This window comes from Vigna umbellata, chromosome 2 (genome assembly GCF_029865625.1).
Source record: "Vigna umbellata cultivar VRB3 chromosome 2, Vumbellata_1.0, whole genome shotgun sequence".
NCBI classification, from domain to species: domain Eukaryota; kingdom Viridiplantae; phylum Streptophyta; class Magnoliopsida; order Fabales; family Fabaceae; genus Vigna; species Vigna umbellata.
In genome coordinates this window covers 34,675,249-34,697,856 of record NC_142166.1, presented here as the reverse complement: position 1 = coordinate 34,697,856, position 22,608 = coordinate 34,675,249, and the positions used below count along the sequence as shown (strand labels likewise).

The 22,608-nt window shown below is 34.5% G+C and overlaps 1 long non-coding RNA gene across 3 annotated transcripts; it reads right to left on the bottom strand.

Moving 5' to 3' along the window:
- Positions 1 to 993: 993 nt before the first annotated feature.
- LOC148203862 (uncharacterized) lies at positions 994 to 4,856 on the bottom strand. Of its 3 annotated transcripts, XR_015784276.1 has the most exons (5): positions 4,645 to 4,856; positions 4,484 to 4,542; positions 4,071 to 4,306; positions 3,091 to 3,306; positions 994 to 2,629 (listed from the first exon to the last, which is right to left on the bottom strand). It is a non-coding gene; the product is annotated as an uncharacterized LOC148203862 (long non-coding RNA). The 3 variants fall into 3 exon arrangements; XR_015784275.1 differs by having other exon boundaries at positions 994 to 3,306; XR_015784277.1 differs by having other exon boundaries at positions 994 to 3,306; positions 4,685 to 4,856.
- Between the last annotated feature and the right edge of the window lie 17,752 nt (positions 4,857 to 22,608).

Sequence of the window (22,608 nt, the reverse complement as noted above, 5' to 3'; positions counted from 1 at the left end):
CTATTCACAAGACTTGACAAGAATAGGGACTAGCACTTGAGAACTTCCTCAGATTTCACTGTATTCTCAAATTCGCAAAGTTGTCTTCTAAAGTGTTTGGCAAAGAGATTTATAACCTACTGGTCTGGAAATGAAAAGACGCATTACAATTGCCAGTGATAATCGATTATTGTAAGTGATAATCGATTATATGCGAAACTTGGAATAGTTAGGATTTTTTAACTCTTCAACCGATCGGCTCGAATTCCTCATATTCTGCTCCTCGTTTGATTCGTCACAGCTTGCTGCTGTTCGGTTTAAACCCTTATCTCCTTCTGTCGTTCGGCTTAATTCGACACATCCTCATGTCGTTCGGTTCAACCCCTTATCATCCTCTGTCGTTCGATGTTAAGACTCCAGCAAGTGTTCTGAATCGTATCAAGTAATATAAAATGGTAAGACCAAGTATCGTATCCCAAAGGACTCATGGCACTAAACAGTTATGTGATTACTCAATGCAAATGCAATAAAAATAAACATGAATTTAATTTGATCAAATTAGGCTAAACACAAGGATGAATGAATGATATTGAAAATATGAGATGAATATGTTGTTGGGTTTAGATTTCACCTAATCACTCTCATGCATATAAAAATTCTTCTTCTTTCATTATTGTTAATACCACTTTCTAATTTACTTTACACCAAATGTCTCGGCGAATAAAGTCTATCCTTAATTACTAGTTTACAATGTCTTGTCTCCCTAGGAATTAATTCTGCATTATAAACGCACAAAAGCGTAAAGGCAACCAACCCTCATATCCCTATGTCTAGACAATACTGCTTTTGGGAGAATTACCTAGGTCATGATTTGTAAGATATCTCTCGATAACAATCCTAGGGAGAGAAGAGGAGATCTATCACATCCCCAAATCGTCCAACCCTAGGAGTACGAAATCTCCTGATACTTAGACAAATCATAAGATTTATGTCATACATGAAGAAGAATATCCCTAACAATTAATGAAAGAAGCATATCTCAATAATAAGAATCAATTCAAATACATTAGAGTTTAAGAGGTTACATCTTTCCCCAACAACGAATAAGGTTTAGTTCCCCATCATCATGAAGAAACTAGATGAATAGTGAAAGAATAAAAGAGATAGAAAAACCCTAGAAAGAGAATAGGAGAGTTGTCACATCCCCAAATCTACCCTTAAGAGGTGAAAAGTGTGTTTCTATCCTCAAGCCATCAAAAGATACAATCCCTAGCACGTCCAAGTCCTTAAATAGAACATAAAAATAATAGAAAATAGGTCCAAGCCCACGAAACTGACGCAAAACGACACTCAATCTGGCACTTAGCGCCCCTGAAAGGGCGCCTAGGCGCGAAACAGCACTAAATTATGTACTCTAGTTGACTTTTCTGCACTCTGGTTTACTTTTATGCATTCTGGTTGATATTCTGCACTCTGGTTGACTTTTCTGCATTTTAACTATTTGGTACTTTAATTCTTCTTTCAAATCATTCCAATAGCCTACAAAATCAAGGAAATTTAGTGATAAAATCATCAAGTATAACCTCAACTCTCTTATTCACTAAAGCAAAAACATGAGTTAAAGCAAGTTTCTAAGTGAGAAAGGGTGCATTTAGTGTCAAAATTACATCATAGATAACAATATTTTGAACCATTATTATTCGGCTTGGTTCTTCACAGCTTTCCAGCCTTCGGTTTGGAACCCTCATGGACTTCTGTCGTTCGGTTTGTGTTACAACTTGTGTTCGGGCTTCAAATGCGTATAGCTCAAGTCATTGTCACCTTTTGCCGTTCGTCTAGGTTTCTTACAGCTTTTCAGCATTCGGCTTTATTCTTTACTGTCTTTCATTGCTTGGTCTGAACTGTTTGATCTCGACATGTCTTACGTGCTCTCGGTCAGGCCCTACACTGCTCTGTCTTGGTCATAACTTTACCACTCGGTCCTATGTTCTTGGTCAATAATGCTCGTGTCCTGACTGCTTGGTCTTGGTCATGAAGTCTACCATTCGGTGCTTACTGCTCGGTCTTGTTAGTTGCGTTCGGCCATGAACAATGTTCTGCCTTTAGTTGTGTTTGGCCTTCATCTGATTGTAGTCGTTCGGTCTTCATCTTTGTTCGGTCGTTCATTGATAGCGACCGTTTGGTCTTCATCTACTTATCTGTCGTTCGGTCTGAATCTTACTCTTGTTCTTTTTCTTCGCCGATCATTATGCATATATGTTTTAAAACTTGATGCAACAAGAGTCTTCATATTCTTCACTTTGTACCATCATCATAATTATTAACTTTAAAACACCAATGCTCCTCATTCGTAACACCTTGTAGAACTCGCCCAGCTTCCTACCGTGGCGCTGGTGCATCTTCTCCATTTGTTGCTGCAACTTCCTGATCATCTCTACCGGGTCGTCAACGCTCATATTTCTTGTGGTCACCATTGGGTTTGACAAGTAACTCGGTCCTACGGTGGGCGCCAAAATGTTTCGGTAGTTAGGTCGAGTCACCAAACATCTTAACAATTTGCTATTTTTATCTGTCCGGTCTCGCTCTAAGGTCCTCGGTCTCGCTCTTCCGTCCGAAGGTGTACCTGTTAAAGGTTCTCCGATGCCAAAGTCTGTATGTGTACCGTTCGATAATTCAATATGATAGTAATAAATGTACAGTAAATGCGAACCACCTACCTCTTACCTTTGACCTGTATTTATAGTTTTCGCCATAGGCTTGAGATTAGTGAGACGTTAATCATGGCCCAATTTCGGCCCAGTGGCTTTAATCATTGCTTACCTTAATATTCGCATAGATAACTACAAAATTTTTCCGATCGTTCGCTCTTGACCGTCTGGTCAGAGCGAGATAATTCTAGGGTCGTCCGACCATATTGACAACCTCCGTGGCATTATGATCGTCCGACCCATTGGTACAATAATGAACAAATTACTAACAATTAAAACCATTTTCTTTGGACGAGAAAACATGTAAAGCAAATTTCTTCAATGTATGAGCAGAAATTTACGAGTAACATCAGATAACCAATTGAGGTTGAACTTCATTAAAGCATGCCAGGGTGGTTCGTACCTCTGCTTTATCATCATTTGTGATCACTTTAAATGGATGCCAAGAAGAATTCTTCACGTTTTCCTGCCACAAAGAGCAAAGCTCGACACCTTTGGTCCCAGCTTCTTGAAGAGAAAATCTTTCGTTGCATTTAGTCTCAAAAACCTTCCGATCTAGCTCTCCCATTCTCTTGAGCGCAATATTACCTTAAGGACCATTAAGCATATCCTCTAACTCCTAAAATATTAGAAGCAAACTATACATTTAGTATACCCAATCTACTCAAGATCCAACAACATAATATCAAAATTCTTATATCCAACAAATGGTGAAGGGAATATTCTCAGAGAAATGTTCACAACTTAGCAAGACAAGACACAGAAACAACAGTTGCTAGTTAAAGTGGTTATATTCAACAATCAAAGAAGAAAAATGTTAAAGCTCACACCTGAGTGAAAGATATAAATTGAAATTTATTAACATATACCCACTTGTTTTCTAGAAGTATGTTAGCAAGTTATAACCATGATTTTCTTCAAATAATCCTAAGGCGAAGGTTGCACAGTAAAAGATATGTATATGTGTGTGTGTGAATTAATATGTTGGGGGCGGGCATGGAGTTTGCTAACACAAATCTACTTATTATTTGGGGTATTTTAGCAAAGAAATAACTATAGTTTTCTTAAACTATATCAACGCTAAAATATTCTTTTTGAAAAAAATAAGTGAACATACATTAGCAACTTATATCTTAGGTGTATTTAAGAAAGTCATGATTCCAATCTGCTAATGTTTACCTCGTTATTTTATTTTATTTTGAGAGCTTCAACTTCGGCAAGTTATAACTAGTATTTTTCTAAAACACAAGCCAAGTTATAGCTTACTAATGTACTCCTAAAAAACGGTTGTGTATATAGTAAATCTACATATATAGGTTGATTAAAGGGGAGGCAGAGAGACTTTTATCAGAGAGAAAGTAAATGAAGTAAATGAGATCGTACTTTTAATAATTCTTTGCGAGCTTCCTGCAGTTCATCATTACATTGACGTTCCTTCATAATGAGAGTTTGATTCATGCTCTCCACAGATTCCAAATTCTCTATTTTTTCTTGCAATTCATCGTTCATTTCTTTTATCTTTTTCCGAACCGCTGTATCACCTTCATCTCCAACATGCTTCATAACTTGCAATTTCCCTTTTAGCTTCCTTCGATTTCCAATTTCTGTTTGGCATCAAACTGTTTTTCCAGCAGAAGTATCTTGTTATAACCATCATCAAAATTGAGGTAAGCGTATAGAGTCATGTAGCCAAATTATTCCAAAATAATTTCACAAAAATATGATCGAAAAATATGATTTCTATTTACATACATAAAAACCTTAAATTTATGCAAATATAATATAATCTCACATACCTTCTTCCTGTTATGACAAACTTGACTCTGTTGACCAACTTCCTCCATTGCAACAATATCTACAATACACCAAATAAACTTCAAAAAATTCAGAATAAGATCCATAAAACACAACAACCCCTAAATGGTAAAAAATTTAAAAAAAAACAATTCAAACCCACCGAACAATAATAAAGGATTGGCCAAAGGAAGGGCGGGAACCTTAAAAAACCACGTCAATGGTGGTTTCGGTGTTTGTTGCTGCTTCGAAACGGCGGAACGGCGGCAGACAAGACTCTGGTGAACAGCGGCGGTCCGGTGAACGGTGCAAACTCCGTGAATGATCGCTTCTGCTCAGGCGACGATTGTGGGTGAAAGCACGTTCTCTTTAGGGTTCTCTCGCCAAACCCAAATGAAGTTCTATTTTGTGAAACCCCCAAAATGAAGCCCACGAAATGAATCTCCTGCAGTCCTTGCATTTCCACGCCATTTTCGCTTTTTAAATTCTTTTACAGATGAACCAATCGGACCGTGACACGTGTCCGAGTGTCAAAAGTTTGTCAAAATTTGGTGTCAAAGTATCATTAATGATACTTTGACACCCAAATTTGACAAACTTTTGACACCGGACACGTGTCATAAGCTAAATGGTCCATGTGTTTAATGTTTTAAAAAATTGAAAATGACTTGAATAATGAAAGCTGCAGGGGTTTTGAAACGCGAGATTTATTTGGATTCATTTCAAAAAAGAGAACCTCATTTGTGCTAGAGCCTTCTACAGAACTGTCCTCCTTCCTATCCACCAACAAGCTTTGATCTCCCCATAAGGGTCGTCGGCGTTGACCAAGACTGCATATGCGCCACCGTTCCGCCGTTTGGAGCGTACTTACTCCAAAACCGCCATTAAAGGTTGTTTTTGAAGCTTTTTGTCGTTCATTTCAGTAATGCATTGTTTTTGTTCGGTGGGTTTAAGTTGTTTAAAAAAATTTGGGCATTTAGGGTTTGTTTATTTATATGGTTGTTTCTCGTGGTATGGTTGATATTGGTTTGAACTTTTGTTGAACACTTTTGTGTTTATGTTGTTTTTGGGTGCAAAGTTTGAATTTTTGGGTTAGTGGTTATAGTTGGGTTATTTTGACTTAGGTTTTCTATTATGTTTCGTTTGACTTAGGAAAAACACACATTTATTTTCGCCAAGGATGCTCTACCATGAACAAAACATACATCCTAAGTCAAAGAATGAACTTTAAAAACAAGAAATGTAGGTTCAGTACAACACTGGTTCCATAGTTCAAATAAGTGTTGAGCTTAGTTGTGACTTTTGCATATGAAGGTAGACTTTGTTCTGAATACATGTTTCCTATTAAAAAAATTTAATAATCATGTCCACACACCTTTGTTGTGAAAATTGATGAATAAATGTTGGATTGATGGTGGATTTTTGTTCTACCATGTTGATATACATATATAAGAAGTTTTTGATGGATTGGATTGTGAAAAAGGGATGGAAAATAAGGGAGTTTCAACTTACTTTTTATCAAATACGAAAATTGTGTGTTTTGGTTGGTTAATGAATTTTGGATGGATGAATTTATGGATTGTATGAAAATCTTTGGTAAGACAGAAATATGGTGAGTTAACCATCAAGATTTTGATGTTGTAAAAAGTTTATGTGTGGAAAATGATAAATCCAAAGGCGTATTTTGATGAGTAATATTGATGATGAGTTTTTAGAAAATTCACTTGAGTATTGTGTTATTTCAAATTTGTTTTGATGATTGATGAATGGGTGATGGGTATAAACTATTTTTGGATGGATTTGGCATATTTTTGGGGCTATATGAGTGTTGGAAAATTATGCAGAAAAATCTAATTGGTGTGTGACTAAAAGAGTTGGTTTTCATGAGAAAATGTATATGTTGATGTTTATGATGATTATGATTGATTATGGAGTGATTTTGGACTCCAAATATGTTTGAAAACATGATGGAATGGATGAATCTGAACTGGAATTCGAGATTATGCGAATTTGGGCGAATCTATTTGAGGAATGTGTGGTGCAATCTATTTTTTATTTCGTATTTTATATAATAAACTTTGTTCATTTTTTCAAATTTTTGTTGATGTTGGGGTGTCGAAAGAAGAGCTTTGTTATGGTATTGTGAAAGAAGTTGTTCAGAAATATGGTGTGCCATTTAATAAGCAAAATAAAGGAGATAAGGAGAAAATAATTCGTGTTGTAGAAGAACAAACGCAGGTTATTGCCAAGATGTAATGTAGTATTCATCATTTAAGAATGTTGGTTGAAGCCAAAAATGAAGATAAGGGTCAGGAGTTTGGGGAGAAAGCACTTAATGGAACTGAAGATCCTTGTCAAAGTACGTAGGTTCAACATCAGCAGCAAACCCCGGGGTTTGAACGTGAGGATGAAATGAAGCAAAGCACAATGTATGATCGAATGAAGGTTGTACCCCAAAGACGATTCAAGAGTCGGGCGAATAGAACTCCATTTACTATAGATGCATGAAGAAAATAATGAGTAGTTGAATAATTTATAGTGATTTATAAATGTTAAGAACTTCAGTTGACGATGTTCAAGTACAATAGAAAATGTAATTGGTAGTTAATATGTTAATGTACAAAGAATTGTTCTTTCCCTTTAATTTGAATTGAATTTCATTGTATGAAAGTGGTTGAATGAGATTTATTTTATGTTTTATGTTTGTCGACATGAAATGAAGTTGTTACCTAGGTACTTCAAGTTAGTTGGCCAAGCAAAAAGGAGGTCTTTTATATTTCATGTTTAGTATTATGTTGACAAATTTGGTTGATTTTGTAAAGTTTGGGAAAATATTATGATAGACCATCCTTGCTGAAATTAAAGGAGTTTGGACATGATAATTAATAAATGAAGTTGGAAACCTTTAGGTAGAAGTTAGTCTACCATGTTGTGTATAAGTCATAACGTAAGTCCCCACTTATTTGAACTATGGTCCAATAGGTGTATTGAAGGTATATTTCTTGTTTTTGAAGATCATTTTGTGACTTAGAAACAAAACTCAAAAAAACTGCATTCGTAGCAAAGGCCAAATAAATGGGGAGTTTAGGCAAAGATTTTGCACAGACAGGTCAACTTTGAAAATGCCATTGATTTTGAAGTGAACAATTTTTTTTAAGACTTATTGGACATATAATTAATGTTCAGGCATTGATTATGACATTTATATCGAACTCCATCCACGAGGAACCATTCTTTGTAAAACTCATGGTGTAGAAACTACATTGGTAGCAAAGGCCAAATAAGTGGGAAGTTTAACCAAAGGTTTTGCACAGACAGGTCAACTTTGAAAATGCTATTGATTTTGAAGTGAACAATTTTTTTTAAGACTTATTGGACATACAATTGATGTTCAGGCATTCATTATAATATTTATATCGAACTTCATCCCCAAGGAACCATTCTTTGTAAAACTCATGGTGGAGAAATTGCATTGGTAGCAAAGGCCAAATAAGTAGGGAGTTTAGGCAAGGTTTTGCACTGATAGGTCAACTTTGAAAATGTCATTGATTTTGAAGTGAACAATTTTTTTTAAGCCATATTGGACATACAATTGATGTTCAAGCATTCATTATGACATTTATATCGAACTTCATCCCCAAGGAACCATTCTTTGTAAAACTCATGGTGCAGAAACTACATTGGTAGCAAAGGCAAAATAAGTGGGGAGTTTAAGCAAAAGTTTTGCACAGACAGGTCAACATTGCTATTGATTTTGAAGTCAACTTATTGGACACACAATTGATGTTCAGGAATTCATTATGACATTTATATCAAACTTCATCCCTAAGGAAAAATTCTTTGTAAAACTCATGGTGCAGAAACTACATTGGTAGCAAAGGCTAATCAAGTGGGGAGTTTAGACAAGGTTTTGCACTGATAGGTCAACTTTGAAAATGTCATTTATTTTGAAGTGAACAATTTTTCTTAAGCCTTATTGGACATACAATTGATGTTCAGGCATTCATTATGACATTTATATCGAACTTCATCCCCAAGGAACCATTCTTTGTCAAACTCATGGTGTACGAACTGCATTGGTAGCAAAGTCCAAATAAGTGGGGAGTTTAGGTAATGATTTTGCATAAACAGGTCAACTTTTAAAATGTCATTGATTTTGAAGTGAACAATTTTATTTTAAGACTTATTGGACATACAATTGATGTTCAGACATTCATTATGACATTTATATCGAACTTCATCCCCAAGGAACCATTCTTTGTAAATCTCATGGTGCAGAAACTACATTGGTAGCAAAGGCAAAATAAGTGGGGAGTTTAGGCAAAGATTTTGCACAGACAGGTCAACTTTGAAAATGTCATTGATTTTGAAGTGAACAATTTTTTTAAGAGTTATTGGACATACAATTGATGTTCAAACATTCATTATAACATTTATATCGAACTTCATCCCCAAGGAACCATTCTATGTAAAACGCAAGCCAAATAAGTTGGGAGTTTAGGCAAAGGTTTTGCACAGACAGGTCAACTTCGAAAATGTCATTGATTTTGAAGTGAACAATTTTTTTAAGACTTATTAGACATACAATTGATGTTCAAGCATTCATTATAACATTTATATCGAACTTCATCCCCAAGGAACCATTCTATGTAAAACGCATGGTGCAGAAACTACCTTGGTACCAAAGGCTAAATAAGTGGGGAGTTTAGGCAAAGCTTTTGCACAGACATGTCAACTTTGAAAATGCCATTGATTTTGAAGTTCAAAATTTATTTTTTTACCATTTGCTGGACATACAAGTCTTGTTCAGCCAATGATTATGACACTTAAGGCAAATATTTCGCACATGTTGGTCAATAAAGTTCATGTCATTTAGTGCTTAAGTGCAATAATTAATTTTCAACATTTAATCAACATACAATATTGTACATACCACATTGAACACACATAATGACATACATTTCGTGGGGATTGCAGTACAAACGTCCTACACAAAAAATGGTCATTGTTCTATTCAACCTTCTAATAATGAACACCAAAAATAACACAATGATCATTCTTATCTTCAAATTTCATTATCAATAAATGTAAGGAATACATTTCTTTGATCATTTGTAACAAAAACATATGTACATTCAGACCTAATCAATACATTTTGAAATAGTTCTAAAAAAAACATAAATTACATTGCAAGAATTTGTATTGAACAACATCTACAATAACCCTAAATCTTGCAACACTTCATCACTCCACACATTGTCAACATCCAAAATCCAATCGCAAACATACTTCTCAATAACCTCTTGTAGTTCCTCCTACAAAGAAAAAAGTGCACACAATATCAATAAAATGCAAATGTTGAATCAAAAGTCCAAAGCATCAAAAGTTTGATAACTTACACTTATGTAATTGGGCATTGTTTTCCCTTTGTATTTCTCAACACCATTCCACAACTCCATAAATTTCAAAGCAATAACTCTATAAATTTTACTCATCAAAATACACCTTTGGATTTATCACTTTCCACACATAACTTTTTACAACATCAAAATCTTAATGGTTAACTCACCATTTTCCATCTTACAAAAGATTTCCATACAATCCATCATTCATCCATTCAAAATTCATCAACCAACAAAAACACACAATTTTCGTATTTGATAAAAAGTAAGTTGATAGGCGACGCTCCAAGGAGAAAACGAAACTTGAGAGATCTGGACTCCTCGAGGCCTCCTTGACATCGATGCGCAGCGGAAAGAAGCAGAGGAAGCAAATGAAGCAGCGGAAACAACAGAAGAACTAAGAACCCTAGGTTTGGAGGTTTAATCGGTGAAAACTCTAGGGTTGAAGGTAAGGGAGGATTTGATCGGTGGAGAAGAAGATCTAACCGATGGAACTGAAGGAAATCTAAGACATAACCTAGAGGCGGAAGAAACCCTAGGCTCCTGATGATGTTCGGTCAAGAGGCTCGAATGGATGTAGTTCGAAGGATGGATGAGAGTCACCACGGTGAAGGTCCAGCGATGATGAGGAGGAGATTTGTGGTTGAAGAGTTTTCGATAGAGAAAACGTAGGTGAAGACGCGAAATGAGGATATGGAAGCTATGCTGATGGAATCTCGTGAGAGAAAAGGCACGCGTGGCAGTAGACTTGACGCAAGCCACGAGGACGCTAGTAATCGGTGAGAGTGGCGTGAGATGGATGCTACGGAGGAGAGAGAATCTGGTAATGGAAAATGAGAGAATGATAATGTGAGATGGAAGGTGGCTAGAGGAGATCCTTTGGGATTCTCTAGCCTTGACTTTCAAGGGAACTAAATTCTGGAGTTCTCTCTACATAAAGTTTAATTCATTATTCTCAAAAGTCCCCATTACAATAGAGAAGCTGGGTATTTATAGTAACTCATGCTCCTTACAAGCTAACCTATGAAAGGTAAAAATACAAAGAAGGACTACGTCGGGCGGGATTACATCATACCCTCCCGCTTAAAAAAAGATTTGTCCTCAAATTTGGCATCGCCTTATGAAGAAGCTCCACGCAGTCTTGGGAGCAGAGCCATGAAGTGGCCTTATTACTTTAGATCTATTTTTCTTCCTCCTGGATCAAACACGAATCTGCAATACACATCAAATATATCTTCAGTTAATATCAATCCAAGAAAGAATTTTTCTTTAAAGACAATAGAATAAGAACTTCTAATACTTTGATATGTAATCTTTGTAAAATTTAGAAGTCCAAATTCACTTTTGTCTTGAGTTATTTCTTTCCTTAAAGAAGTAAGAATTTGGAAACCTTCCCTTTTAGATTCCATGATCTTTGAAAGAATAGGATTTGTCATCAGTAACAATTTCTCCTTTTCTTTCTTCTCTCTTTCTTGCCTTTCTCTCTTTTCTTCTTCTTTTCTCTCTTCTTCTATTCTTTTATCTTCTTCTCTTTCTTCCTTTTGTTCTTCTCTTCTTCTTCTCTCTTCTTCTCTTCTTAATTCCTCTCTTTTTCTCTCTTCTCTTTCTCATTTTCTTCTCTCTCTCTTCTCTTCTTCTTTCCTTTCTTCCTTTTCTTTTCTCTCAATCTCTCTTTCTCTTTTCTTATCCTTGATCTCTTTAAGTCTTGCCCTAAATTCTAATTCTCTACGAAGAAACCCATGATCATTTAAACTCTCAAGAAATAATTTTCCATCTTCAATGCAATCCCTAATTAGTTCTAGGTTTCTTTTAATACTTGAAGGCACAAACTTTCTTCTCATGCAAGCTTTTAAATATGCCAATCACGTATGGAAGACTTTCTACCTTTCCTAACAAGATATTGTCTTTCATCCCACCACTCACTTGCATGCTCTTCTAACTTAGAGAGATATATGCTAAGGACATAATATTCGCTCTCTCCATAAAACCAAGGATTTATTTTATCAATTTCTTTTTCCCAAGCTAGGTATGTTAATGCACCTATGTCTTTACCAAAGGATGGAAGATTCCTAGCTTGTTTAAACATTTCATCAACATTATCTAACCTAGAAGACCTATATGAACTATAACAAGACATCTTTGTTTTTAAAAGTTTTCTTTGTGTGAAAGGTATACAAGATTCACACTTTGACAAGTCCCAGGTAAGAGAGGTGAGTCATGAAGACTGCTTAAGTATCAAGTCTTACCTTGCCAGAAATGTCTTAGGTTACTACTAGTTACCTTTTAAACAAAAATCACCTTTAAAATCAAAGAACACTACTCAAAAAAAAAAAACACAAACAATTAAGCACAATTAAAAGACTAGACTCTCGGACTCTAATGTGATAAGGCTTAGAGTTTAATCCCTTTTAGCCTAAAGCACCCCTAAACGTGAAACACAAAAAATTTAAACACAAACAAGAAATGTTTTGCCAAGAGTTGAAAGAGCACCAAGGACTCTTCCAATACACTTGGACTTGGAATGGCCTTTTACAATGAAATTAAAAGAAAGCTAACACAAAAACCTATTACACATAAAAATGAAGAAAACAATTACAAAATATTCAAACAGCTGCACGGTCTGGTCCAAACAGTTCATTACTGCATGTCTTTTCTTCAAAGCCTTTATACACACTTAAACTTATTGCTTCTGGACAACTTTGGGGGTCTTCTAGTTCTTGGGTTCAACTCTTTCTTGGGCTTGTACACTTGATGCAGAGAAAGGTTTCTATTGATTGTCCATTACAATGTGTTGCACACAGAAAACCTGCACAGATATTCAGACCAACATCAACAATTCACACATTACAAGTAATTACAAACCATGACAAGAACAGTTTAATCAAAACAGAAGCCATTTAAGGTAAAAGAAACTCCCTTCAGTTCAAAGCTTCCACATGAAGTGCTTAGGTTGTTGTTTTCTCAGTAAAGATGTGCTGAAACTAAGCTCTCAAACATCAGCTCTGCACACATAAATCTCAACAAAATCCAGCAAGTGCAAATGGACAGTGAATTAAATTTAGATTGGATGTAATTCAATGCAGAAACTAACCACCTAATTAATTCAACCGCCAAGTTAACACTAGAAATTAGGTGCTTTAATCACTTCCTAAAACTGGATGATGCATTGGCAATTAAAAACAAATTGATGCAAAACTGATTATGACAAGAACAGCCTTTTCAGAAAAATCAGTGAATTACACTGGGCAGAAACAATGGACCAAACTAGTCAAGAACAATGTCCTAAACTAATTCAAAAATCAGTGGACCATGCTAACCAAATCAATGGACAAAGAGTAATGTGATGCAAATCAGAAATTGGCAGTTTTAAAACAGTGTTGTTGCAATTCCAGAAATACTCATAAAACAATCAACACATTATTTGCAATTCCTATGCATCTACCAAGTTCCCATAGGTCTTATCAAATCAGAATCAATATTCAACATGCCCAATTAAACCATGAAATCAACAATTCACTTTCAAAACAGTGATTATATCAATGAATTTAGCAAGCAATGTTTTAACTAAAATGAATGCAATGACAGTTTAAAGATTCACAAGCACAAATAGCATCACCAGAAAATCAATAATCAATTAAAACAACAATGATTGTAGTTGCAGCTGAAACAAAATCACAGTTGTTCCATTTTAATTACTCCAATTTCTTTTCCTGCACAATGAACACAGTCAACAAATGATTAATTGAAACTGAACTCTCTTACAAATGCTAAGGAATTTAGGCTAAATTAGCCTTACTAAGCTCACAGCACTAAGGTTTCTCTTTAAAAATTTTAAGCACTCAAATGAAAGGTTTAAAAGAGAAATTTTCAGTCTAGGCCAGAGAATCCTGTGGATCACCACCACCTAATATGCTACCATTCACACTTACCTTCTTTCAAATCCCAAAAAACCATAATGGAATCAGATTTCTCAATTCAGCAAAAAAAAATGGTTAGGCTAAGGCAAAGTGATGGACAAACAGGACAACCACTCAAACAGTAGAGTAGACTCTACTAAAGGAAACTCTAGACCAGATGAAATAAGCAATTAAAAGCTTCAACTAAAGATTGGCATAATAGATTTCACATGCATTGCAGACAAAACTAGATAACCAACAAAGACAAGCAAGAAACAAAGCTTTTGATCAAAGTGAGCACTCAAACTGAACCTATGATTGGCACTAGAACAGATTTTAAAAGCAAGAAATCAAAAACCACAGCAAGTTGAAACTTAAATCACATGCAGCGTCCAGAACTGAATTTTCAAAACTGTTAAATGGAATGCCACAAAGAAACCAGTGTATATGTTTAAATCTGAAGTCTGTTTTGAAATTGGTTTTAACTGGATTGTACAGGTCTGAAAAGCTTTTTACATTGAATATATCATATTCATCTTTTTGTTTTTTTTTATTTATTTTTTTTTCACAGATCCTTGCTATTGCTACAATCCAGTCCTCGTGAAATGATCTAATTCACAAAAAAAAATTCAGCACTACAGTTCCAACTTGTACTAAAAAATTGAACTTAAAAATTGGAGGTTTCAAATTGCACAAAGGCTGATATAACTCGAATTAAGCTATTGCATCATGTTTGAATTATCAAAACAACTTGTTTTGCTCTGAAGTTGGATGCAGAAAATAGTAATTCGAAAATTGAACTTGTTAGAACCAATCATGCAGTTAGCAGCTCAACCACACCACCAATTTTAAGTTTTATGGAGTCAATTGACAAATTATTGATGAGAATGACTCTAAAACATCAATTGAAGCTTGAATAAGACACAAGGAAATTACTGCAAGATGTCCAACAAGATCTATATGCCAAACAGATTTTAAACACATAAAATGATTCAAACAAAGATAATGCAGATCGGCCAACTGCAATTTGAACTCTGCTGGAGTTTTCTCAGTGCAACCAAGCATTGCCTAAGCAAGTCATTACTTATATGGTATGCACATGGTACTTGCTCAAATGTCTCACAGAGTTCAAATCTTGTTCAAATCTTGTTCACTTGCTCCGAGGAGAAAACGAAACTTGAGAGATCTGGACTCCTCGAGGCCTCCTTGACATCGATGCGCAGCGGAAAGAAGCAGAGGAAGCAAATGAAGCAGCGGAAACAGCAGAAGAACTAAGAACCCTAGGTTTGGAGGTTTAATCGGTGAAAACTCTAGGGTTGAAGGTAAGGGAGGATTTGATCGGTGGAGAAGAAGATCTAACCGATGGAACTGAAGGAAATCTAAGACATAACCTAGAGGCGGAAGAAACCCTAGGCTCCTGATGATGTTCGGTCAAGAGGCTCGAATGGATGTAGTTCGAAGGATGGATGAGAGTCACCACGGTGAAGGTCTAGCGATGATGAGGAGGAGATTTGTGGTTGAAGAGTTTTCGATAGAGAAAACGTAGGTGAAGACGCGAAATGAGGATATGGAAGCTATGCTGATGGAATCTCGTGAGAGAAAAGGCACGCGTGGCAGTAGACTTGACGCAAGCCACGAGGACGCTAGTAATCGGTGAGAATGGCGTGAGATGGATGCTACGGAGGAGAGAGAATCTGGTAATGGAAAATGAGAGAATGATAATGTGAGATGGAAGGTGGCTAGAGGAGATCCTTTGGGATTCTCTAGCCTTGACTTTCAAGGGAACTAAATTCTGGAGTTCTCTCTACATAAAGTTTAATTCATTATTCTCAAAAGTCCCCATTACAATAGAGAAGCTGGGTATTTATAGTAACCCATGCTCCTTACAAGCTAACCTATGAAAGGTAAAAATACAAAGAAGGACTACGTCGGGCGGGATTACATCAATCAACCAACAAAAACACACAATTTTCGTATTTGATAAAAAGTAAGTTGAAACTCGCTTATTTTCCATCCCATTTCACAATCCAATCCATCCAAAACTTCATATACATGTATATCAACATGGTAGAACAAAAATCCACCATCAATCCAACATTTATTCCTCAATTTTGACAACAAAGGTGTGTGGACATAATTATTAATTTTTTTAATAGGAAACATGTATTTAGAACAAAGTCTACCTTCATGTGCATAAGTCATAACTAAACTCCCTACTTATTTGAACTATGGTACCAGTGTTATACTGAACCTACATTTCTTGTGTTTAAAGTTCATTCATTGACTTAGGATGTATGTTTTGTTCATGGTAGAACATCCTTGGTGAAAATAAAGGTTTGTTTTTCCTAAGTCAAATGAAACATAATAGAAAACCTGAGTCAAAATAACTCAACTATAACCACTAACCCAAAAAATTCAAACTTTGCATCCAAAAACAACATAAACACGAAAATGTTCAACAAAAATTCAAACCACAACTAACCATACTACGAGAAACAACCAAATAACAAAACAAACCCTAAATGCCTAAAATGTTTTTTTTTAAAAGTTAAACTCACTGCACTAAAACAATGCATTACCGAAATGAACAACAAAAAGCTTCAAAAATCACCTCCAATGACGGTTTCAGAATAAGTACGCTCCAAAGAGTGGAATGGTGACGCATATGCAGTTTCGATCAATGGCGGCACTATGGTGACCTACAAACTCCGTCAACGCCAGCAACCCTTGTGGGGATATCAAAGCTTGTGGGTGGGTGGGAGGGAGAACTCTAGAAGGCTCTATCACAAATGAGGTTCTCTTTTATTAAATGAATTTCGCGTTTCAAAACCCAACCTTCATTATCCATCTCATTTTTAATTTTTTAAAACATTAAACACATGGACAATTAGCTTATGACACGGGTCGGTATCAAAAGTTTGTCAAATTTGAGTGTGAAAGTATCATTATTTTTTATCTTTTCCCTTCTCCTTCCTGCTTTCTTCCTGGTTGTTCTGTGTAGTTGTTTGTCCTCTTCTTTGCCGACACCACCTAGGGAAGTGTTCCTCGGACTCCTCGCCGCCCTGGTGATGTTGGGATGGCTCATAACATCATACCTTTATTCAAAATAGGTTTAATAGCCAATTTAGTCCCCACTTTGGTTGAAAAATCTCAATTTAGTCCCTCGTTATAAAAGTGTTTTACATTAGTCCTAACTTTTAAAATAGTAGGTCAGATTGGTCCCTTTCGTTAAATATAAGTTAACGAAATTAATGGATGATGATGTGACACAGCTTAAAGCTGATGTGTTAGATTGGTCCCTCGTTAACTTTAAGTTGTGTCACATCATCATCCATTAATTTTGTTAACTTATATTTAACAGAAAGGACCAATCTGACCCACTATTTTAAAAGTTAGGACTAATTCAAAACACTTTTATAACGAGAGACTAAATTGAGATTTTTCAACCAAAGTGAGGACTAAATTGGCTATTAAACCTTCAAAATAAAATACAATTTCGGAATGCACTTTTCATAACATTTATTTTGGATTTAATTACTCATTTGTTTTTTATTTTCGTTCAAAAATATTAAATTGGTTCTTTAATTTTCTTTTTGTCTTAATTTAATGTCGATTTATAAAATGGATATAATTTGGTGTAAAATTTGATACTTCATTAAATTTATTTAAATGGATCCAAAAAATTAAACAAAAATTAAAATTATTATTTTAATAAGAATGATTTGTTTTATTTGTATAATTAACATAATTCCAGTCTAAATATGATCACTGATCATATTTATAAAATTTATTAAAAATGATTACATTAAGTTTTTATAAATTAAGTTTAAATTACATTAATTTTTACAAATCAAGGCTAAATAAAAAGAAAAAAAATGAAAAGATTAATTTAGATTTTTTTTCGAAAATAATTAATTAAACCTTTATTTTGCATCTCCCAGACTAGATTTTTCTTTGGGGTTTAATTATGTTTTTAATCTTTATACCTTTTAAGAAATTTTGATTTCATCTTTCTTTCAAAAATTTGTTCTAATTCTATCTTTATTATTTGAAAATTCATGAAATTATTCTTTGGAAATTCATAAAATTATTTTTTGACGTGTTAATATTTTTTTGTCAGGATTTCATTTTAAACATGTAACAAATTATTTAATTTAACAGCTAAAATTGATTTTTCATTCAGTTTTTTCTTTCACAGGTTAGGCTTCTCCCTAAAGTTGCATTGGAGATTTCTCCCTCTCCTCCAATTCTATCATTCATTTTTCATCTTCACACCTTCCATTCTCATCCCAAACAAAGAACATTCTTTGATTCATCTCCAATCCATCCAAACCTCACTCGTTATACAGAGTACAAAAACTTCACGCGTAAAAAAAAAAACAGTTATGTAACAGGACATGGTGATTCTTAAAATTTTTGCATTGTCTATAACCAGTAGAATCCTTCAAAACGAAACTTTTTCTCTCATTTCAGCGTCTCATTAAGAAGATCTGATTAATTTCACAATTTCCTCTGTTCCTCACTCATGAGTTGTTGGAGTCTCTCCTTGAGAACGGGACCATGGTGGTCACCGTTGGGAGGATTTATAAAGACCATGGGACTAAGCGAGGTAGTAGAATCTTTCCGTCAGCGTGGTTAATGAAACAGGACTCATCGGTGGCGAGGTCCTGAAGGAGAATGGAATCGAACAGGGCAGAGTGATAACAACAGTGAAAATTACAGCAGCACAACACATCATCTTCGAAGGAGAACACCATATGAAATAAAATTCCATGGGAAAACAAGTATTTCAAATATTGTAGGATGTAGGATGTAGGAAGTAAAAGCCTTTAAAAATTATTATATCGAAATATTCTTATGACTTTTCTCAAAAGTTCAAAAGCACATCTATTTTGAAATTATTATTCCTGAGCATAAATTCAACAATACAATACGGACTATATTTTCCGGCAGTCTTACATGTTATTCTTTTTAGATTAATCTTTGCAGAATGATATTTTACTCTCGGAAATATAAATCTGAAAAACCCTTCCTCATCTCCCAAAACAGGAGTTTTAAAAACTTATGGGGTGTAAGTAGAAATTGATGGGGTGCAGAATCAATTACCTCTCATTGGTTTCAGCAAAAATGGGTTGGGCTCATTTTCTAAACTCAATTAACTCTAGGTAATGTCTATTATACCATGTTCAGGAATTTTTATTTCTCCCAACTTTCAAACAATAAAATCATTAATAAAAGTTTAGTGGTTATAATTTTCATATTCGTTTTTAGTTTCGTTATAATTCAAATTTTGTATAAAGTATGTTTGTTTGTGAATGTACTTTTTAGAAGTCACCTATCTTTGCAATTGGTACTTTCGTGAGAAATTCATCTCTAACTATTACGAAAATGTTTAATATATACAAATATAAAAATATATCAATTCAATTTCATTTATAAAGTTTGAGTTGGTGAAGTTAAATTAGATATATATTTTTTTTCAAGTTATCATAACAAGTTAAAATAAGTATAATGCAAAATATAGAATTTGTAATAGTGCACAAGATATTACATCTAATAGATAACCTTTTAAAATATTAAAAAAAAAGAGCCCAATCCAATAGCTTAATTTGGCACACTCTTCCCATTAACTTGTTAGACTAATAAGTTTTGCAAGCTGATAAGTTGAATCATATAATTAACTACACTCATTTTGGCAGGTGAAATGAGTTTATCTATTATATGCAACTTATATTTCATTTTTCTAATAAAAAATTATATATTTAATATCTTGAAAACAATTTGGATAAACATATTATCTTAAATATGTGCCTTCAAAATACTTAATCTCAAATATCCCAATTATGTATTTCTTTTGGCCAAATGAGTAGTATCACGAAAAAGCGTAAAGCAATATATTATTGCTATGAAGTTGAATTTATAACATGCTTTAAGTTAACAATTCAAGCTAATTGAATGCGGAAATTTAATTTAGGACTTGGAACTGTGGAAAATATTAAGACCATTCAAAATGTATTGGGATAACTTCACATCAATGTTTCTTTTGAAAGAATGACAAGTTCTACAAAGATGTTAAACATATGTGGAGTTGAAGTACTTTTCTACGGGAGATAAAAAACTAAACTATCAATATAAGAAAGCTTGTAATTATCGACTAATCATTATTATGAAATTGAATCTGTCGACTAAATTTTATAATCAATGAAAATTATTAAAACAATATTAATAGTTGTATTGCCAACAGCTATATTTGTCTAGTAAAGTAGTGATAAATTATATTTGATAATTTAATGGTTATAAGTAAATAATATTAGTTGGTAATATTTATATATACTTAAGCGTCGTAAAATTTGTTGGAAATATTCATGATTATTTATCTATCTATAAAATTTGTTTGTAATATTTATGAATTCTTATCCGTTATAAAATTTGGTTAATAAAATAAGATTTTAAAAGAAAACTAAATATGAGATTTATACAAACTCATTCTACTTACTAAATCTTAAACTATTTGTGCATCTTCTCATAATTCAAAAATATTATAAACCCTAAGTGATGGACGAGCGTCCAAGGAGACGACGAATGTGCGTGTTGCGAGCTCCTTCGAAGCTTCCTCCAGAGATGAACGCAACGAAAAATGACAAAAACTCGAAGAAGAACAAGAAATAGAGGGTTAAACTCGATAGAAACCCTGGAAATGGAAGGAAACCCAATATGAACCGATTAATCGGTTCAAAATGAAGATTGAACGGTGGAAAAGGGTTAGATCGAAGTAAAGGAGGGTTCAATCGGTGGAAAATGGAAAGCGATGTGAAGAGAGATGTTTAAACGGTCAAAATATGAACAAATGGTGGGAAGAGGCTATGGTGAGGGAGAAACGAGAGTGACGAAGTGAATCTGTGAGGATAGAAGACTCACCATGAAGAACAATGGCTGGCGACGAGGGGCTCTCGAGCGAGAGTGAGATGCTCTGTGATGTGCAAGGGATGCGCGAGAGTGAATTTCGAAATGAAGTGGCGTTTCTGATGCGTGAGAGGAAAAGCCAATGACGTGGAATGGAGGAGCTGACGCGTGGTTGAAGAAGGAAATGGATAGCGCTGACGCATGCTCTAACGAGGTGGCAGTGAAGGAGAGGTAGCGTGGAGGAGAGAAGCACCGTGAAATTTGGAAAATGAAAGTGAGAGAGGTGCTTGGAAGGTGGCTAGAGGGAGTCTTTGGACTCTCTAGCCTATGACTTTCAAGAGAGAATAGTTTCTGATTCAGAAAATTCAATTCTCATTAATCTCAAAAGTGCCAATATAAGAGAGGAGCTAGGTATTTATAGTAACCCATGCTCCTTACAAGCTAAAATACATGCACAATAAAATGTGAAAACTACAAAAAGAGGACACTAAGAAAACACATCAGGCAGGATTCCATCATACCCTCCCTCTTAAAAAAAGATTTGTCCTCAAATCTGGCAATCGCCTTATGAAGAAGCTCCACACAATCTTTGGGAGCATGGCCATCTTGGAGTGGCCTTATTCTTTTATATCCACTTTTTCTTCCTCTTGGATCAAACACAAATCTGCAATAAACATCAAATATATTTTCAATTAATATCAATCCAAGAAAGAATTTTTCTATAAAAACAAGAAAATAAGGACTTCTAATATTTTGTTTTATCACATTTGGAAATTCTAGAAGTCCAAATTCACTTTTGTCTTGAGTTATTTCTTTCCTAAAAGATAAGAATAATTCAAGATTTGAATTGTCATATTTTGATAAAGTTTGCATATAATATGAGATGACAATTTGTTTGAAAGAGAAGTTAAAAATTGAAAAATAATCAATTATTGGAAAAGAAGTAAAGATTTGGAAACCTTCCCTTTTAGGTTCCATGGTCTTTGAAAGAATACGATTTGTCATCAGTAACAATTTCTCCTTTTCTTTCTTCTCTCTTTCTTGCCTTTCTCTATTTTCTTCTTCTTTTCTCTCTTTTTCTTTTCTCTCTTCTTCTTTTCTTTATCTTCTTCTCTTTCTTCCTTTTCTTCTTCTCTTCTTCTTCTCTCTTTTTCTCTTCTTAATTCCTCTCTACTTCTCTCTTCTCTTTTCTCGTTTTCTTCTCTCTCTCTCTTCTCTTCTTCTTTCCTTTCTTCCTTTTCTTTTCTCTCAATCTCTCTTTCTCTTTTCTTATCCTTTATCTCTTTAAGTCTTGCCCCAAATTCTAATTCTCTACGAAGAAACCCATGATCATTTAAACTCTCAAGAAATAATTTTCGATAATCAATGCAATCTCTAATTAATTTTAGGTTTCTTTTAATGCTTGAAGGCACAAACTTTCTTCTCATGCAAGCTTTTAAATCATACCAATCACGAATAGGAGACTTTTTACCTTTCCTAACATGATATTGTCTTTCATCCCACCACTCACTTGCATGCTCTTCTAACTTAGAGAGATATATGCTAAGGACATAATATTCACTCTCTCCATAAAACCAAGGATTTATTTTATCAATTTCTTTTTCCCAAGCTAGGTATGTTAATGCATCTATGTCTTTACCAAAGGATGGAAGATTCCTAGCTTGTTTAAACATTTCATCAACATTATCTAACCTAGAAGACCTATATGAACTATAAGAAGACATCTTTGTTTTTAAGAGTTTTCTTAATTTAAAGGGTTAAAAACTTTCACTTAGACAAGTCCCAGGTAAGAGAGGTGAGCTAAAGAGCTGCTTAAGTACCAAGTCTTGCCTTGCAAGAAATGCCTTAGGCTACTGACTAATTACCCCTTAAATTAAAATCACCTTTAAAATCAAAGGACACGACTCAAAAAAACAAACACATACA